General features: G+C 39.8%; 1 protein-coding gene across 9 annotated transcripts in view; it reads right to left on the bottom strand.

Annotated features, from left to right (window-relative positions):
- The window catches only part of SNX24 (sorting nexin 24), a 134,356-nt gene that overhangs the window by 76,797 nt on the left and 40,235 nt on the right, over nt 1-17,324 (bottom strand). Inside the window, exon 1 of one of the 9 annotated variants that reach the window (XR_006720668.2) lies at nt 14,585-14,708. The exons of 7 other annotated variants lie outside the window; for them this stretch is intronic. The gene's annotated coding sequence lies outside the window, so the exon portion shown is untranslated. Of the gene's footprint in view, nt 1-5,929; nt 5,957-14,584; nt 14,709-17,324 lie in introns of those variants that run through there. One more of the 9 variants, XR_006720670.2, reaches the window with a different exon arrangement.

Below are 17,324 nucleotides of genomic sequence, written 5' to 3'. Positions count from 1 at the left end.
GAATACAGTGTTTTCATGTTTAAGGAAATATATAATCATAAGAGCATATGTATGTACCCAAAAAACTGACAGGGAAAACTCAAGTCCACTCTAAGGTAGAGACCATGCCAGATGCACATATTCTGTGCTTTGCTTTATATACTGATCAGGGCAAACAAATGTTAAATCATTCACAAATAACTGCATGCTTACCCTACTGTTCAAAATCATTGTCTTCAGGATCGGATTCTATTCCATTAGTTGTCTTACAGTATCTCCCTCTGACCAAACAGCAAATTCAGTTCTCAAGGCAGACAATCCTCCTCCTTACCCCATCACCTTCCTCTGCTCCTCTACCCTGTGGCTGTGAAATCAGAGGGCTCTGTCAAATGTAAGCTCCAGGTTAATCTGAGCCAGACAGGGGTTTTCAAAAAGACTGAACCACACACCCTCTGCTCACTTCTCATGCCTTCTCAACCCACCGCTTCTTTTTCTTTTCCAAAATGCTCATCTCTCTTTCTTCGTCAGTCTGAAAGTGAATGCAGCAGAGCCTGTATGTAACTACCTGAGCACTCTAGTTTCTACATATTTCCTCTTGCCTTGGAGGGGCACAAACAACATCCCACTGCCAGGCATTGTGAGCAAACACGCACTCACTCTCAGGAAGGGATGGATGGGGCCAACAGTTTGGTATTGAAAGGATTCAGCTAGGACATTTATGATAAAGTGACACAAAAAATCAGATCCCTTTAAAGGCATTTTTCTAAAGTTGTTATAACCTTGTGCCTCCACAGTATGAGAAGGGTTCCCTGGGTCCTTAGTGTGAACTCTGTGGCCAGGCTGGTACTGGCGGGAGATGGTCCAGCAAGCTACTTGGTCCCTCTCCTGACTACTGTGCAAAAACACCCTGTCTGTCTGACACGTGAAGAAGAGGTATCAGTTTATTTTGCTTTTAATTAGTTAACATCATTATATCTCATTTTAATTATCTTCCTAGTATCTGAACAATCCTGGGTTAATCTACTGCTGGGATCTCTTTAATATGTATTCTGAAATAAATATAACTAAAATGACTAATTTCTCTGGCTATGAAGTCAAAACACTGCACCCAACCCACAGAAGCAGGCCAAATGAAGCCCTCCACCATTTTCCTGTTCAGGTTTTTTTCTGAGAGCGAGGTATGACCCCCAAGTGAATTTTGTGCTTCTTTAATTGAGAGATACTCCTACTTCATTAATATAATTCATTTTTTACTTATTTATTAGTACCAAGGAGAAATTCCAGGCTTTAAAAGATTCAAATGACTTGTATCTAAATCAGACCTGGACTCTCTCCTCTTCACATGCCAATTTACATGAAATCTCTTCGAGTTTCTCTGCTCCCATAAAATGCGGGTGCCACTGCCCATCAGGCCCAGGTTTGCCTCTTTGGACAAACAGTCCAAAACAGTTTTCCTGATCTGTTTCAACTTGAAGTGTTGTCAATATATGGATTGTCTTGCTTTCTAATTCAGTGAAAAATCTAGTTTTCCATTAGTCTCTGCCTTTCTAATTTTCGATACAGCTTTACTAAATGTAATTATTAAAGGCAGATTCAAGAAAGCAATTACTGAGCTACTGGTTTGTATCTCTGAAGTCTTAATAAGCAGCAAAAAGTTGTAATTGCACTAAGAGTAAAAGATAAATTTTTCTATGGATCAGACATATATATACCCTTGCATGTGTATATGGGGAGACATATGTAAAACAGTATGTAGAGAATGCTCTCTTAAAACACAAGTTTTAACCTGCATTTAAACTTTATTCAAAGGCAGTGCTGTATGTTGTACAGAGCAGGAAAAGACTTTCAGAAAGGCCACATTCTGCACTTTCCCCGGACTCTGTGACTGTGGTAAACCACTCAAATCCCCTAGATCTCCTTTTCCCTCCATCTGTAAACATGTGAGAAGGTGAAACCAGATTGCCACCAAGCACCCTTTCAGCTCTAAAGGTCTACGAACTATTTATTGAATTCCTAATCTCTGCTAGGCTCCATATTACAGACAAGACAGAGCTTCCGAAGCTGAAAATTTAGTAAAGAAGAAAAATATCATTAATATTAATAATATAATTAATATAAAGCAACATATAAAAGGGCTATTCCAATGATATAAACCAAATTGACTTACCAAAATGTTCCAAAGGATAGCTGTACATATAAATGGAGGATACAACTTCTTTGAACATCATCTGAACTACATAATTCAGCTTTCTACCTATAGGCAAATCATGGAGCATTCATTATGTGGTCGCTTAACACTGGTCTTGGGCAAACAACAAACTCTGAATGGAGCCACTGTCTCCAAACCAAAATGCCTCTGAAACATTCAGTAGTCATGTAGCGATCACTCAAGATCCTCATCTCAGTCCTGTGATATTATTTAATAACTCATGGGAGGCAGAAGGAGCAGGTTGCTGTCATTACTTTAAGGATGAGAAGACTGAGGATCAGAAAAGTAAACAACCTGAAAGAGACTCATACTAATCAGCAGTCTATCTTCCAGAACACGATCATGGGCAGCCTTTCTGCAAAATTAACTCGTGAATAAGGCCACAACAGCCCTGTCCCTTGACTTTTCCACTCTCCAGAAAAATCTTCACTGCTCTTAAGAATGTCCCTTGGTTTGTCAGCACCATTCAAAATGGTGCTTATAATTTACCATAAATCTACACCAACCACTCTAATTCTGTCTTAAGAGAATTTAGTTGATAACTGAAGAGCTTACCTTCACAACTTCTAGAAATCTGTGCTAATAGACTTTGGACAGGGTCCTTCTACCAAGGCCTTCAAATTTATGACCATCACTACCAACATCATTATGTGAGGGTACATCTGCAAACTCAAAACCACACTGCAGTGGTCCCTTCAAAATCTCCTTCATGAAAGTCTAACAACCAAGTTTGAAGACAGGGGAAAAAACAAAAATAGAAACAAGCAAGCAAACAAATAACACTCTGACTCCTTTAATTCTAAGTTGAGAGCCAGTATACTAGGTTCATACTGAATCACCCTTCAGTGTGGATGCCACATTTAAGAACATCACTGTCACATGAGATACAGTCTTTTCCATGGAGAAGCCACGGCAGGACCAAAGAGATCTTTCCCTGTGACATCTGAGGGGCATGGAAAGATGTTTACCCAGGGGGAACAGTCTTTAAGTATTTGCAGAGCAAACAAGGAAAGGGATCACAGTGAAGTTCTGTCCATCCCAATAACAAAATTAAGACCAGCTGGTAAATTTTTGTATAGTTGAGAGCTGAGAAAAAAATCATGACATCGAGTTTGCCAAGCAAGCATAACGAGCCCACATCCCAAAACACCCACCAGATAAGGCCCAACTGACAGTTTCCAGGCAGCGTATGTGAAGAGGGATTACTATTCAACCCATTTTCTGGTCAGAGATTGTATTTTGGGAAAACAGACTACGTGCCACCGAGATATAAAAAGCCCCTTGCTTTCAAGTGAGTCAGTAAGGCCAGGGGTGTCATTCAGCCAGAGAAACAGCTAACATAAAATCTGAGATGCAGAATGTTACAGATAAAGACCCCAGATCTACTTATTCAGAGAAAAGCATTTTACATGGAAGCACCAAGATCGAGACTCAGAGTAAAAGCCTCTAAAACACAAAAGTGCAAATAAATAATTATAAACACAGAATCTGAAAGAGTCACTTTAAAGAATTAAGAGAAGTGGGTAAACATTCAACTTCTAGCTTTAAAACACCAAGAGAACAAAGTCTGGCTCTGGTGATGAACCTTAAGAAGGGGCACAGAGAATGCCCCAGAAGGATCCAACTCCACAGAGCAGCTGGAAAGAAAGCAGAGAGCCAGCTCACCCTGCAAACACAGTGAGGAGCACATTTGCCTCATGCAATCAGAATGAACAAGTCACGTGTGTGGACACAGATGACTACTAAAGAAACCAAATCCAGATACAGTGGAAAATGCTGTGGGTTTTGTCTTAATTCTGATACACGGTTGCCATGCTATCCTGGATAAGTCATTTACTCTCACTTCTGGCTCCAGTTACTTTATCCATCTATTTAGTAAAATGTACTGATCACTTCTCTGTGTAAACATGTGTTAGGTGCTTGGAATACAGTGAACTAACAGCACAATGCACAGTCTTACAAATGCTCTAAGGGAAAGGACAGACTACTGAGAGCATGAAAAAAGATAGCCCAGTCAGGGCTAAGTCCCAGAGAAAGTGATGCAGAAACTGAGACCTGACGTCTAAGGGGAGGTGAGGATGGAGGTGGACGGGGCCAAGGAGAAGGTTAGTTTAACTAAAGCAATGGATTGTGAGACTGGAGCTCAGGGGGAAGGAAGGATCAAGAATAGCTCTTAGGAATGTAATTTGGTGCAGCCACCACAGAAAACAGTATGGAGATTTCTTAAAACCTAAAAATAGACTTACCATATGATCCAGCAATCCCACTCCTGGGCATATATCTGGAGAAAACTCTAATTTGAAAAGATACATGCACCCCAGTGTTCATAGCAATACTACAATAGCTAAGACACGGAGACAACTTAAATGTCCATCGACAGATGATTGGCTAAAGAAAATGTGAGAGATATAAATATAAATATAAATATAAATATAAATATAAATATAAATATAAATATCCATTATATATATCATAAATTTATACATATCACATATATATCATGTGATATATATTCCATTCCATACACATACACACACGATGGAATATTATGCAGTCATAAAAACAATGAAATTGTGCCATTCGTAGCAATATGGATGGACTTGGAGGGCACTGTGCTAAGTGAAATAAGTCAGACAAAATATGTATGATATCACTTGTATATGGAGTCTGAAAAACACAACAAACTAGTGATTATAAGAAAAAAGAAGCAGGCTCACAGGTATAGAGAACAAACTAGTGGTAACCAGTTGCAGCGGGGAATACAGGAGTGGGTGGCTGGAGGAACAAATTATTGGGGGTAAGACAGGCTACAAGGATGTATTGCACAATGAAGGGAACATAGTCCATATTTTATAATAACTGTAAATGGGGTGTAAGCTTTAAGAATCATATACAAAATTTTTAAAAGAGAAAAAAATAAAGAAAAAGTGGGTGTGGGGATGTGAGGGCAAGAGAGGGAAGAGGTGAGGAGCTACTATAAACGCTGGCCAAAGGAGAATGCAAAAGCAGAAGACATCCTCAGGGCCCCATCAGTGGTGGACCAAGAGTAAAGTCAGCTGCCCCCTTAGGTGAAACAAAAAAGAGAAAAAAGTCAATGGACACAGAAATATCCCACTGAGATAAGAGAATTTTTTAAGAGAAGTAGAACCATTTCACTTGTCCTAAAAAGGATTCTAGGAGGGAGGGGATGACTTTGAGGTTCCCAAATTGACTCTACATGATAAGCATGTGATGATACAGATCCAAGTGAAGACTGGTCATGATATGCAAGCTCCAGGTTAGTGTTCATCAGGATAAAATGATGTATTCCATTTATGACTGGGATTCCATGTACAGTAATCAACTTTGGGTTCCAGTCAAAACACTGTAAGGATTAGGCTGGTGATAGGTTCTGAGGTGTAAGAAGGAAGGACCAGTCAAGGGCCTGGTTCCTACTCAGCACACAGTTGGGAGAGGAGGACAAGGGCCCATGTATGTGAAGCATATTCCTGCTCTTGGGAAGTGCTGAGGACAGAGAAGGTACTTAAAGCCAGTCTTAGGAAAGTGAATGGGTAAGAAACAGACTGATGACATCCAAAGCAGAGTCTTCCCTGTGTCCATCAGCAGCGCCCCCCCCCCCCCCCGCCACTGCCCACCACCTCAATCTGATTGTCAGGAACCACCCAGTCTGTTTCCATCCTCAGTGGAGCCACCCCCTGACCTAAAATCCTTCTTACCCTACTCCCTCTCTCATTCACTCACTCATTCATCAGGACTTGTCTTCCTTCAGGCTGGGTCTTGGGGAATCAGTGGGGATGGCCTTAATTTTGAGCCCCTCCCAGTATTCTTATAACCCTGGTCCTGAAATGAAGAGGAAAAGAACTTCAAAAGTAAAAGTGAAAACCAAAGAAAGTAGAGATGTGGTGGTCATGAACAGAGTCTGGGCTGTAGCCCAGGAGATTAGCCCAGGAGAGGGAAGGTCTCAAGACACCCATGCCCACTCAAATTCTGAACAATCACTGTGGTAAGATTAAAGTTCTGATGCAACTTTGTTCCAGTGGATTCTTTTAATTAAATTTCCCTTTGTCAAAGTAAACTTTATCTTTGATGATTTTAACTCCCCAATCTTCTCCCTTTACAGTTGTTACTCCTAATAGTGAAGTGATGGTTCACTATTTATAGAATAAACTGATATCTTTCTGCCTTGAACCTACAAACTCTCAGTTCACTCTGGCCTCAAAGCTGCATTCCTTGTTAGTGAAAAGCATGCACTAAGAAAGAACTATTTCATTACTAGTCTGCAAAAGATAACCACACCAATGTGATGTAATCCAGTCATTAATACAGAGTCTGCCTCTTAAAAGAAGCCATTCCTTCATCAAGTACTTTTAAGCACTTTTGTGGATCAGGGTCTGAGCTGGAGTACAGTGGGCAGCATAAGAGAACTGGTCTCTCCTCCATGGAACTCGGAAAAGAGCTAGAGATGAACTAACCATCAGCACAGGATTATGACTGAAATAGAAGCTGGAAGGAAATGTAAATGGTTCAAAAGTCATCTTAACAGGGAACAGACAGCCCAGAGATTTCACACTGTCCTCCACTCTTGAAGACACAGACAGGTAAAGGCAACTGTCCTCCAGGTCTATACACACTCGTGCTGTTTACAGCTCTCTCCACTCTCATACCCAGACCCTGGACTTATCTCTGGGTTTGAACTCCAGCTTTACTGGATGTGTGTCTACAGTAAGTTATTTAAACTCACTGGGCATCAGCTTTTTCATCTGTTAAACAGAGATGATAATACTTTCTGTGTGAGGTTTTAAATAAGTTAATATTTATAAAGTGCACAGTATGGTGTTCAACATACAGTAAGCACTCAACAAATAACAGTTTTCTTTTAATTTTCATGACCTAACTGTCCCTAAATCTTAGTCAATGCTATTAAAATTATTTGAACGAGTATTTAATGTATCTGAAAGCTTTTTTCTAGTTTTGGCAATCCAGAATCTAACCAGCTTGCTCTTGGAATACGTCCTTTGGTTAATATAACTACTGTATTTCTTTTTGAGCATTTAAGACAACTTTGTACATGAAATAAAGAAATGCCTTTTTATAACTCAATATTTTGAATAGGTAATACATTCGTATGGTTTAAAAAGTTAAAAAAAAATATATGAGAACATATACAATGAAGCCTCCCTTGAAATTCTGGCACTCTCTTTCCAGCGCACACCCTGCACCCCACTTTGGATGCTGTGAACAGATCCTTTCAGCCTTTCTATGTGCACATCTGAACTCAGTCAGCCTTATGTGCTTTTCTTCTACATAAAAAGCAGCACACCACACCCTGTTCTATGTCTTGCTTTTTCACTTAGCAATGGACCCCGGCAATCTTCCCAAGTGAGGATACAATCCTGTCCTTTTCCTCCTTTTATCACTACATAATATTCAGTTGCATGGAGACTGTTGTAATAAATGTCCTTTTGGCCACATCTCTTTCTGGGCTGACACAAACTTTCCTAATTGTAGTTTTGGCAGTGGGTGATGGAGAAAATGGTTAGAAAGATCACATTTTCATTTACCTAAACTGTTCTCGGTCAAAAATGAATGGCAACTAAAAATTTTTGGTGTATTTTACATAAACAGTTTACGCGATCACTATGCTACAGTTCACAATAATCATTTTTCCCTTAAATTATTTTAAAACATCTGTTCTGTATTTTACACGTACCAGGATCATTTTCCTCTGTGTTTACATGGGGAAAGGGCTGGCCGCTACAGTATCCAATCAGTTACCCCGAGGAGATGTCAGCTGTCAACCATGTCTTTTGCAGTGATTTCCCTCTTCTCTCTTCTTTCATACTCTGGGTGAGCTGTCAAGTTTCTAGTTTCTGACGTGCATTTACATCACTCAATGACATCTGACAGCAGTGAAAGGCCACAGAAAACTGCTTATTGATCAGAGCAAAACTAGTTGACGGAACAGATGAGGTTGTATCACAGAAATGCAGCCACATTCAGGTGATGACATTTTGCTCCCCGTACACAAGAGCTTAATGGAATACAACTTCATTATATCATGCCACTTGTGCTTACAGCACCAAGCCCATCTCCTGACTGTTTTGTCTGTGTGGTGATGAGGACCATCTATTTGTGCTGGTATCAATGTATTATCAACCTGATTTGTTCATGGACACTTGCAAACTGCTTGTGAATCTGTCCTGACGAATACACCAGAGACACTGAAATCTCAATCTTACTGAAATCTAATTGTGCTGTCCTTTAACAAAAGAAAAACAGAATTGCCATTTAGCCCTAACTATGCAGTTTAAAACTTTTGTATCACTGGGTAAAGAAATTTAAATGAGCATTCCTTTGATTCTTATGACACTGTCAGGAAAACAGAACAGAATGATAACTTCAGATACATTCAAAATTTACTTATCAATGGGAAAACCTAGTTTTTTCTAAGACCTAAAATACCAGATTAAGGCCCTTTAATGCAAACTGTTCCTTTTGCTGTTAAAGATAACAGTTTAAGGCAAGGACTTCCCAAGTCCATGGCCAATGCAGGCAGACAGATGGCTATGAAGTTATAAATCAGTACATGCCTGAAAGAAGGATCATTAAGCCAAAGAGCCTCCAAACATTTTGCCACATACAAGGAAGGAAAAGGCAGCAACTGGGACAGAATCACTAGCCCGCCCGGACTCCCAGATGGAAAAATGCTAAAACTTGACCCTGTGGGTTGTCTGGCTTTCATCTCTCTTGAATTCCTCCCTCAAGGCGGGAATGTTCTCCCAAATTACGCATTCCCACAGCACCTTCACAACCTGGCCACATCTGCATCCTATCTGGACTTAGTATTTTTCCTTAAATAGCATTTTTACTTCAATAAATGTTAAAGAGAACTTTAAGGTGAGTATGAAAAGAAACACTTGTTTTAAAATCATGTTTCCTGCTGAAGGTTGTGAGCCTGAAGGCTGCTCCCTAGTCCTTAGAAAGAGAGATTGGCAAAGTAAAGCCAAGTTAAAGGTTTTGGAAACATTTTAGCGCAGTGGGGGAAATGGTGTAGGATGAAAAGATCAGTGAAAGGGACTAACTTTGTGAATTATTCCTTTGTGAATAACTGCTATTGAAGGTGTGGGCACCACTGAAATCATGTCTGGTAGCACTGGGGGCCTGGATCTGAACCCAGGGAACACAGGCACAGTGCACTGAATGAGCAGGAGCGGGAGGCTGAGGCCGAGTTCGAATCCCCTCCCTCCTGCTCACTGTATGGGCCCCAACAAATCAGTTAATCTCTGAGCCTCACTTTCCTCTCACCTATAAAAGGAGATACTGTCTACATATAAACCTTAAAAATGCGCTCTGAGGAGTAAGTGAAAGCATGTGCACGTCAACTACTTAGTATGCTATGTGACACTCAGAGGATGGTTAAAAAATGTTATTAATTATTGCTTCCTACCTCCTTACGTACACTTTCAGTTTTTTAAAGAAATTAAAAGCCAGAGAACAGAAGAAACTCAAGGCAGAGGGTACATGAAGAAAAGAAAAAAATGAAGAAAAAGGGAAAGAAAAACACATGGATTAACTAGGAAAACAACGGAGTCTGAAAAAGAAGATGGTTTTCAAACTCACTTCTGTGGCTTACTTGCTGGCAAAGCTCTCCCTCCGCACCTCGCCTGGGTTCTGTTTCCTTCTTTCTGGCAAAAACCACTGCTCTCCTCTGGGCTCCTGTAACACTTTGCTCAAGCCCTGAAGCCTCCTTGAGGGTGGGCCTCCCCCTCAGACCTGAGGCTCTATGAAGACAGAGGCAACATCCCCTGACCCCGCATCCTCGGGGCCCAGCAGAGCACCCCCCCGCACACACTGGGTGGAGTGGGTGCACTGACTGCTCACAGACCACTCTCCCTTCCAAAGGCCCTGACAGTGCTGCCCAGGCCTCGTGGGAGAGGTTTATGTAGGTCTGAATGAGGGCTTTTCTGGCAAACCTTCTGACCTTTTACTTCAAGCACCAGCCTGCATAATGAAAAATATGTAACACAAAAGCAGAAAGGTGGTAAATGCCTTTACTTCAAACACGTCAGGGGTTTCAAGAAATACTGTGAATTTTAGGGGTGGGTATAGCTCAGCAGTAGAGCAGATGTTTAGCATGCACGAGGTCCTGGGTTCAATTCCCAATACCTCCATAAAAAAAAAGGAAATACTGTAAGTTTTGACTTTTTACAAATCACACCATATAAAACACTCTGCTTCTTCTTCTTCTTCTTCTTTTTTTTTTTTTTTTTGTATTTTGAGATTGCTAGTACAAAATCTTTCTCAGTCACCTGAACCAAAATATATGCCTTAGGGCACTTGTAACTCGGTGCTCCTGAACCACAGGCCACATGTTATTTTCCAAATACTTTTGCTTCACGCACTAAATGCTTCCTAAATGGAAGCAAAAAAAAAAAAAAATCACCTCCAATCAGACCCACTCTGCTGTACTCAAAATTAATAAGGCACACAACAACCGTTATGTATAATCTTATAAGGTGCTTGAGGACAGGAAATAGACACGGGGGTGAGGTGGAACCCAGGTGCAGGTGAGAAGTGGAGAGCACATGCCCCCGCTGACCCCAGACAGCCCAGGTTTACTCCTCTTACCCCAGCTCAACAATCAATGCCACCCTTTTACTTTCAAAAGTATGACAGTTTGGATGGTAAGTTCTGTGCTTGTTCTAAGAATGCAGAGGAACATCCCACCCCATGCAGGTTTTGTGGTCTTAGAGCTCTTTGTATACACCTGGTGTGTCTGTAGTTCATTGGTTTACAGTAGTTCATTTGTTATTATTTACATATCCTCTACTTGACTCTTAGTTGTTACTCTAATTCTGTCTCCAGTGCCTAACTGAGACCTTGTCAGCTAGTAGGTACTTAATTGTGGTTGAATGATTAATCCTGAGACACACACAACTCAATGGACTAGAACATAACTAGTGGGACAGAGTTTAACAAGGAAGCTGGTGAATGGTCAGGTAAAATTCATTTAAACTTAAATTCTTAAGTAATACCTGTGAATCTGAAAACCAAGATTGCAAATGTAATCTTACAGATAGGAGTAATGTCTAAGCTGGAAAGTGGGAAGGACTTTAAACTAGTGCTCGGAAAATATAGGAAAATCTTCAAACAAGTGTTCTAGGGGAAAATGGCGAAGTTTTACTGTAAAGATTTTTGGACCCAGTTAATCAGTATTACTTGTATTTACTGAACCTCTAGAATCAGTGGCTCATACAGGCTACTCCTACTCAGCACATACTTCTTCTCATGGGTGGTGCAACTTCTCATGAACACTGGCAGAAGGAACCCAACTGTCAGGAACTAATCCTCACACACACTATTCCCACCTCCCAGTTTCCCTCCACTCCTTGCTGATAACCTCAGAGTGAAATCAGGATCCTTACCTAACAAAAAACCCTTGAAACCAAACATGCCTACCAGAGTCCTGTTTCACATCTGCATGGCTGGAATGTGGGTTATAAATATATACTACATTCTAACATATACTTCCACTGAGGACATTAAGGACTTGAAAGAACTTTTCTGAACTGAAACATCTATGTTTCACTTAAAATGACTCCTTGAGCCAACATCTTCACCAGGCCCATAGAAGCCAAACAGGCAATAGCTCAGGGGTGGGTAGATGCCGGGGGAACAAGGCTGTTTTCCATATAGCACACGACCTAACACAGTGGTTTTTTTCCAGTTAAACTCCATGGAGTTTAAGTCACAGTCAAAAGAAAAACTAATCTCAGATTTATTATCAAGAAACATTTGGCATTCGTAGCTGTGTTCCCTTGGTCACAGAGTTCATTTTAAATAGAATGCTGAACAGGATTAAACACAGAAAGCCAAATTATCTGATGACTATGTAAATTACTAATAATTTAAGAGTCTATAAAATACAGACAAAAGCTGCAACTATAAGACAACTTTTTTTAAAACCTAGAAATGTAATTTTGGATTTGTAAAAAGAAAAGTATTTAGACATTTAATGACCTTAAAATAATTAAGAAATAAAAATTATATTTTATAAGTAAATTAAGCATTTCATTGGGTGACTGCTTTACTTCAACAACTGATTATTCTCAAGTTTCTCTTGCTCTAGTTTTTAAAACTATGTTAAACTTAACCTACATAACTTAAGATTTCACAAAGGCTGTGAAAAACAAGCATGAGGTCTCCTGTCCCTACTGTACCATTTAACTCTAGGACCAACCAGATGCAGTATTCATAAATATATGTTTTTAATTTTAATGCACATTATTTTTATATATCTTTTAATACACTTATTGGAAAACATTGTATAACTAGGAAAAGAAGAGAACCAGAATGCATCTGTACATGTAAATGGAGTATTTCAATTAGAAACAGTAGTCCACCCAGATGGAGCCACATCATAAATGGAGCAAAGCCGGTTGTCAAAGTAGGAAAATTTAGAAACATATCCCTCTCAAACAGATTCGCAAAGTAATTCTGCTTTAAATACAGGAGCATGGGGAAGATATACTATAGCAAACCAAAATTTAAGGATAATTGGGAAACAAAACAGAACATTAAACACACGGCCAAAAACTTTCCAGGTTTTAAAACTCCATTCAACGTGGCCTTTCTTTCATCCAACAAAGATGAACTGAACACTGTAGGTGCCCAGTACATGGGACATAACTGGATGCATACAGCATAATCTGCGGGTCAGAGTTCACAGACCATTGGCAGGCAGAGGGATGGGGACAGACCTGCTCACTGATCATTATGACACAGTGCAAAAGCTGGTATAAAAGAGACATCAACAGGGCACAGAGGAGAGTGCAAACGGTTCTACCCGGGGCAGTCAGGCAACGATTCGCAGAGAAGAGAGTGTCTGGGCTGGGTACTGACTGGGTTCTCTGTCTTCAGGGCAGACATGGGCCCAGGACTAGGGAACAACAAGTACAAAGACAGAGATCCAGAACTGGTATGATACATCTGTGCAATATTAATAAACTGGTATGAGCTGAAGCTTGGCTGAATCTTGGGGGAGGAGAGAGAAGAAGAGGGGGGCTTGTTGAGAGGAGGTTAAAAGGCAGATTGGGACAATACTGGGAAAGGGCTTTCTTAACCACACCTACAAGTCTGAACTTGGGGCTGTGGAGAGGCAGGAGGCAGCAGAAATACTCAGAAAGGCAAATTCAAATGAGGCGTGGAGGGAACACAGCAAGGGAGAGCCTCTTCTAGAAGAGTGAGGTACAGGAAGTGGGGAGGAGACTGGGAACAGAGACGGGGGCTGTAGATATTTCTGGTAAACAGGTGAATGCCCAGGCGAGGGAGAGACAATGATGATCCTCATATTTTCTGTTGGGAACCTGGGTAGGCAGTGGTGCTCAGACTCAAAGATACACAGGACGAAAAAAAAATATTGTTTGTGTTTGGAAGAAAGGAGATGATGGAATCAGTTTTGGGGATCCTGAATTTAGGTACCTATAGGATATGGAGAGGTAGACACCCTGTATGAAGCAAGACAAGGCAGAGTGATTCCAAATGGGCCACTGAGGAGGAGGTGCTGTGTTTACCTCCAAAGGCCAGGGTCAGATAGAACAGGAACAAGTATGCAAGACACTCCAAGGGAGAAGATGGAGGGTCAAGATCCTGAAAGATAAATCTGTGGAGTCCAGGGAGCAATGACAGGAGACAGAGTCTAAAGAGTCAGAGGCCAGGTAAACCTTGCATGAGAGTGTGGTATGGAACAAAGACAGCAGAGGAGCACAAGGTCCCAATCATGGGCAGTAAAGAGGCTGGAAATGCCCAAATATCTACTGCACACCAGCCCCTCTGGACCAGCTGATCATCCCTGAATTCCAAGACCACTTATTATCTCTTTGTATTTTGTCCTTAAGCATACACTGGTTTTCACTGTTGTAAACTGCAGTCTCTTCAAATAGCCTGTATTCCTAAAGGAAAGAAATTGCATTTTGTCTTTTATTCTCCTTAGTGTCACCACAGTACAAAGCATAAAGTAGAAATATAAAAAATATCAGCTAAATGAAAACAAGCTATATTTCAAGAACTCCAAAACTTAGGTAGTATACCTAAGGAATACTTGAGGAATAGTTCCTCATAACAAATACTAGCAATGTTTTGTCTTTTTAAAATATCTAGATCATTTTCTCATTAAAAAAAAACACTTAGTAAAGAAATAAAATTACGGCCCTTGGGTCTTTGACAGGTAAGATATAACACACAATACCCATTTCCATATGGCCTTACAGAACTGAAATTTGAACATACGTACTTTCTAATGCATACATTAGTGTTTTCCCTGCTCTTAATTTTTTAAAGGTTTCATATTTCACATTTTAAAAAACTGCTTCTACTAATGCCCTTGTCTTTTTTCACCTGTGAGTTAATCATTCTTCACAAAGCTTCCCCTTCCTCGGCTACGAGAATTATCCTCACAAGAGCACACGCTGTCTTCGGAGATTAAGATCTCACTGAATGCCTTCATTGTTGGAGGAAGCACCTAGCAAAGAGTGAAGTTCAAGTAACTGTTGAAGGAACGTTATATTATTCAACAGAAGCATTACTGATAGACTGTATGTTAATTTTTTTTTCCTGGTGCAATGGTAAATTTCCATTGATTTCATGATAGCTAAAGAAATAAGCCCACTCAAGTTACTGTTGCTACAGCAGCACCAACCCTCCCCTTAGAACATCTGATGCCAGAAGCCTCCCAGCAGCAGGTGATGAAAGTTATTCCACCAGGAATGGCAAAGAGCAAAGCTTTCTATCAAGCAAAATTTCTCAAAAATGGCCAGGACAGCTCACCACCAATAATGCATATATATGGTAAGCTTCTAGCCATCAAAGAAAGGGTGGAAAACACAAGGTTCTTTGAATCCGACTCCTGGACTCTGATTTGGAAACTTCCCCATCACATCTGGCCCACCTGCTTGGTAATAAAAAGCCCTGTAGACATATGGTTCTCAAACCTGGCTATACATTAGTGACCTGCAGGACAGTTTGAAATTATTAATGTCCAGGCCTCCAACCTGATCAATTAGACCTGAGTCTCTGGGCAGAAAACAGTATAAACAGATACATCCACCATCATGAAGATTCGACAGATGTTTACATTTTTCCATATTGACTTTGATTTCACTTTTTCGTTTAAGAAACGAGATGTTATTGATTTAGTTCAACCTGTATTTAACCTTCACTAGAACACCATCCCCTTCTTTCCCTGGTCTGAGATCTGCCCATAAATACACAACTGGAGATGTTGCTGGACTGGCCAGAGCCTGACTCTCTGACCCCAGGCACATGGATAGCTGCACTGTACTACCCTGCCTGCAGGGACTTGGGTTTTTATTATTAATTAAAAAAGTTATAAATGGAAAGGGATTTTGAGTAAGCCCCACTGTATTTCGACTGCATGTTTATTAGGTCTTGCAGCCAATTTCTCCCTGCCATCAGAGAGAACACACTGCCATTTTTATTATGTATATCAGGAAAAACAAGGTTGAAGGTAATTTAACACTGATTCTATAGAAGCACACCTAAAGTTTCACTCAGACACATTCACTGTGAATCATCCTCTAAGTCACTGTGCATGAAAGTAACATCAACTTTCTTCTGAACAGAAAAACCACACGTAAGTATTTCACCCAAAAGATCACAATACACATACACAGCTTTCCAGAACATTTATACAGTCTTGATTTGTAATTACAAAACTGAAGAAAGGATTCTATGATACTGCTGATCTTAACACCAAAGCCTTGTAATGAATGAGTGAGCATCTTGCTTTACCCCCCATCCCTACCAAAAGCAACAGAAGACAAAAAGTCAAATACTTTCATTTTTTTAAAGGGCTCAGCAGAAGACGGAAGCCATAGAAAAAGTCTCAAATATTTAAACAATTCATTTCTTCCACTAACATTATAGGAAGGATGATTAGTGAACAGTTTTTTTTCTGTTACAAAAAAATTTAGAAATCTGAAAAGTAGCCTAATAAATATGGAGAATACCTAAAAACATTTAAGAAAAATTTTCAGATGCAAACGTGTATGTGCTTTTGCGCACAGATTTATTCACTACGTCTTCTTAGAAGATTTTTAAAAATACTCTTATGTTGTCACTATTAAACATTTGGAGTGAAGAAATCCTACTCCTCCTGACAAATAGCAATAAAGGTCTATATCAGGAGAGTGACATACACAAGTGCAAAACAATCCACTTTTTTTCCATTTAACATGTTAGGTTATATATTATATTCTGCATCTTGTGACTGCACCCAAAACAAATATTTGTACATGTCTGTAAAAGCTCATAAATAGTAAGATAGCAGGATAGGGGAAAGAAAGAATGCAGTCATATTTTCTTAAAATAGCCTAAGAAGGTAATTTTTAAAAACAAAAATAGGAAGGGGTAAAAATAGTCTTGCTTACTTAAAAAAAAAAGTCTTGCTTACTGTTAGGTGCTCTCTTTTTGAAAAAAAACTGCAATGATACTTAATTTTAGAAATTCATTTAATGACATCTTTGATTTCCATTTAATGTACACAGTGACACCTACTGGCATACTGATGAGGCAGTGAAGACAAGATCTGAAATTCACACATAAGCAGAGAACTCTGCACTACGTATGCTCATGCCTCTCATGTTAAAAGATACTTCTGTTAAGTACGATATTCTAAAACACTGAGTTGATCTAATGTTAGAAATAAGCTAGAGGAAAGCCCACATTTCTGGCTTTCAATTTTAAGTTACTGAGTGCCGTGAGAATGACACACATAGGGTTTTGGAGACTTAAGCATTCAGTTCACATTTTCCAAAAGCCATAATAAGCCTTTATTTGTGGTGGTTAAACCTCAGACCTCACTAAAGTCAGTATGTTTGGTTGAGGGCAGTCACATAACGTGATAATTTTTAAAAATCATATAAACCAAGAAAATAGTAGTTGGGAGGAGTCCATTGCTTTATAAACAAGCTGTGGGCTATTATAAATAAGCCGTGTCCTATTATAAATAAGCTGTAGTCTATCATAGAAACAAGGCAAGACTTATGAGACCTTTTTTTTGTCTGACTGTATATGTGCTATTGTTGAATTTGGTCATAGAGCGATAAACTTGAGATGA

Source organism: Camelus bactrianus, chromosome 3 (assembly GCF_048773025.1).
Source record: "Camelus bactrianus isolate YW-2024 breed Bactrian camel chromosome 3, ASM4877302v1, whole genome shotgun sequence".
Classification (NCBI taxonomy): domain Eukaryota; kingdom Metazoa; phylum Chordata; class Mammalia; order Artiodactyla; family Camelidae; genus Camelus; species Camelus bactrianus.
The sequence above is the reverse complement of the archived record's forward strand: the minus strand, read 5'-3'. Positions and strand labels throughout refer to the sequence as shown.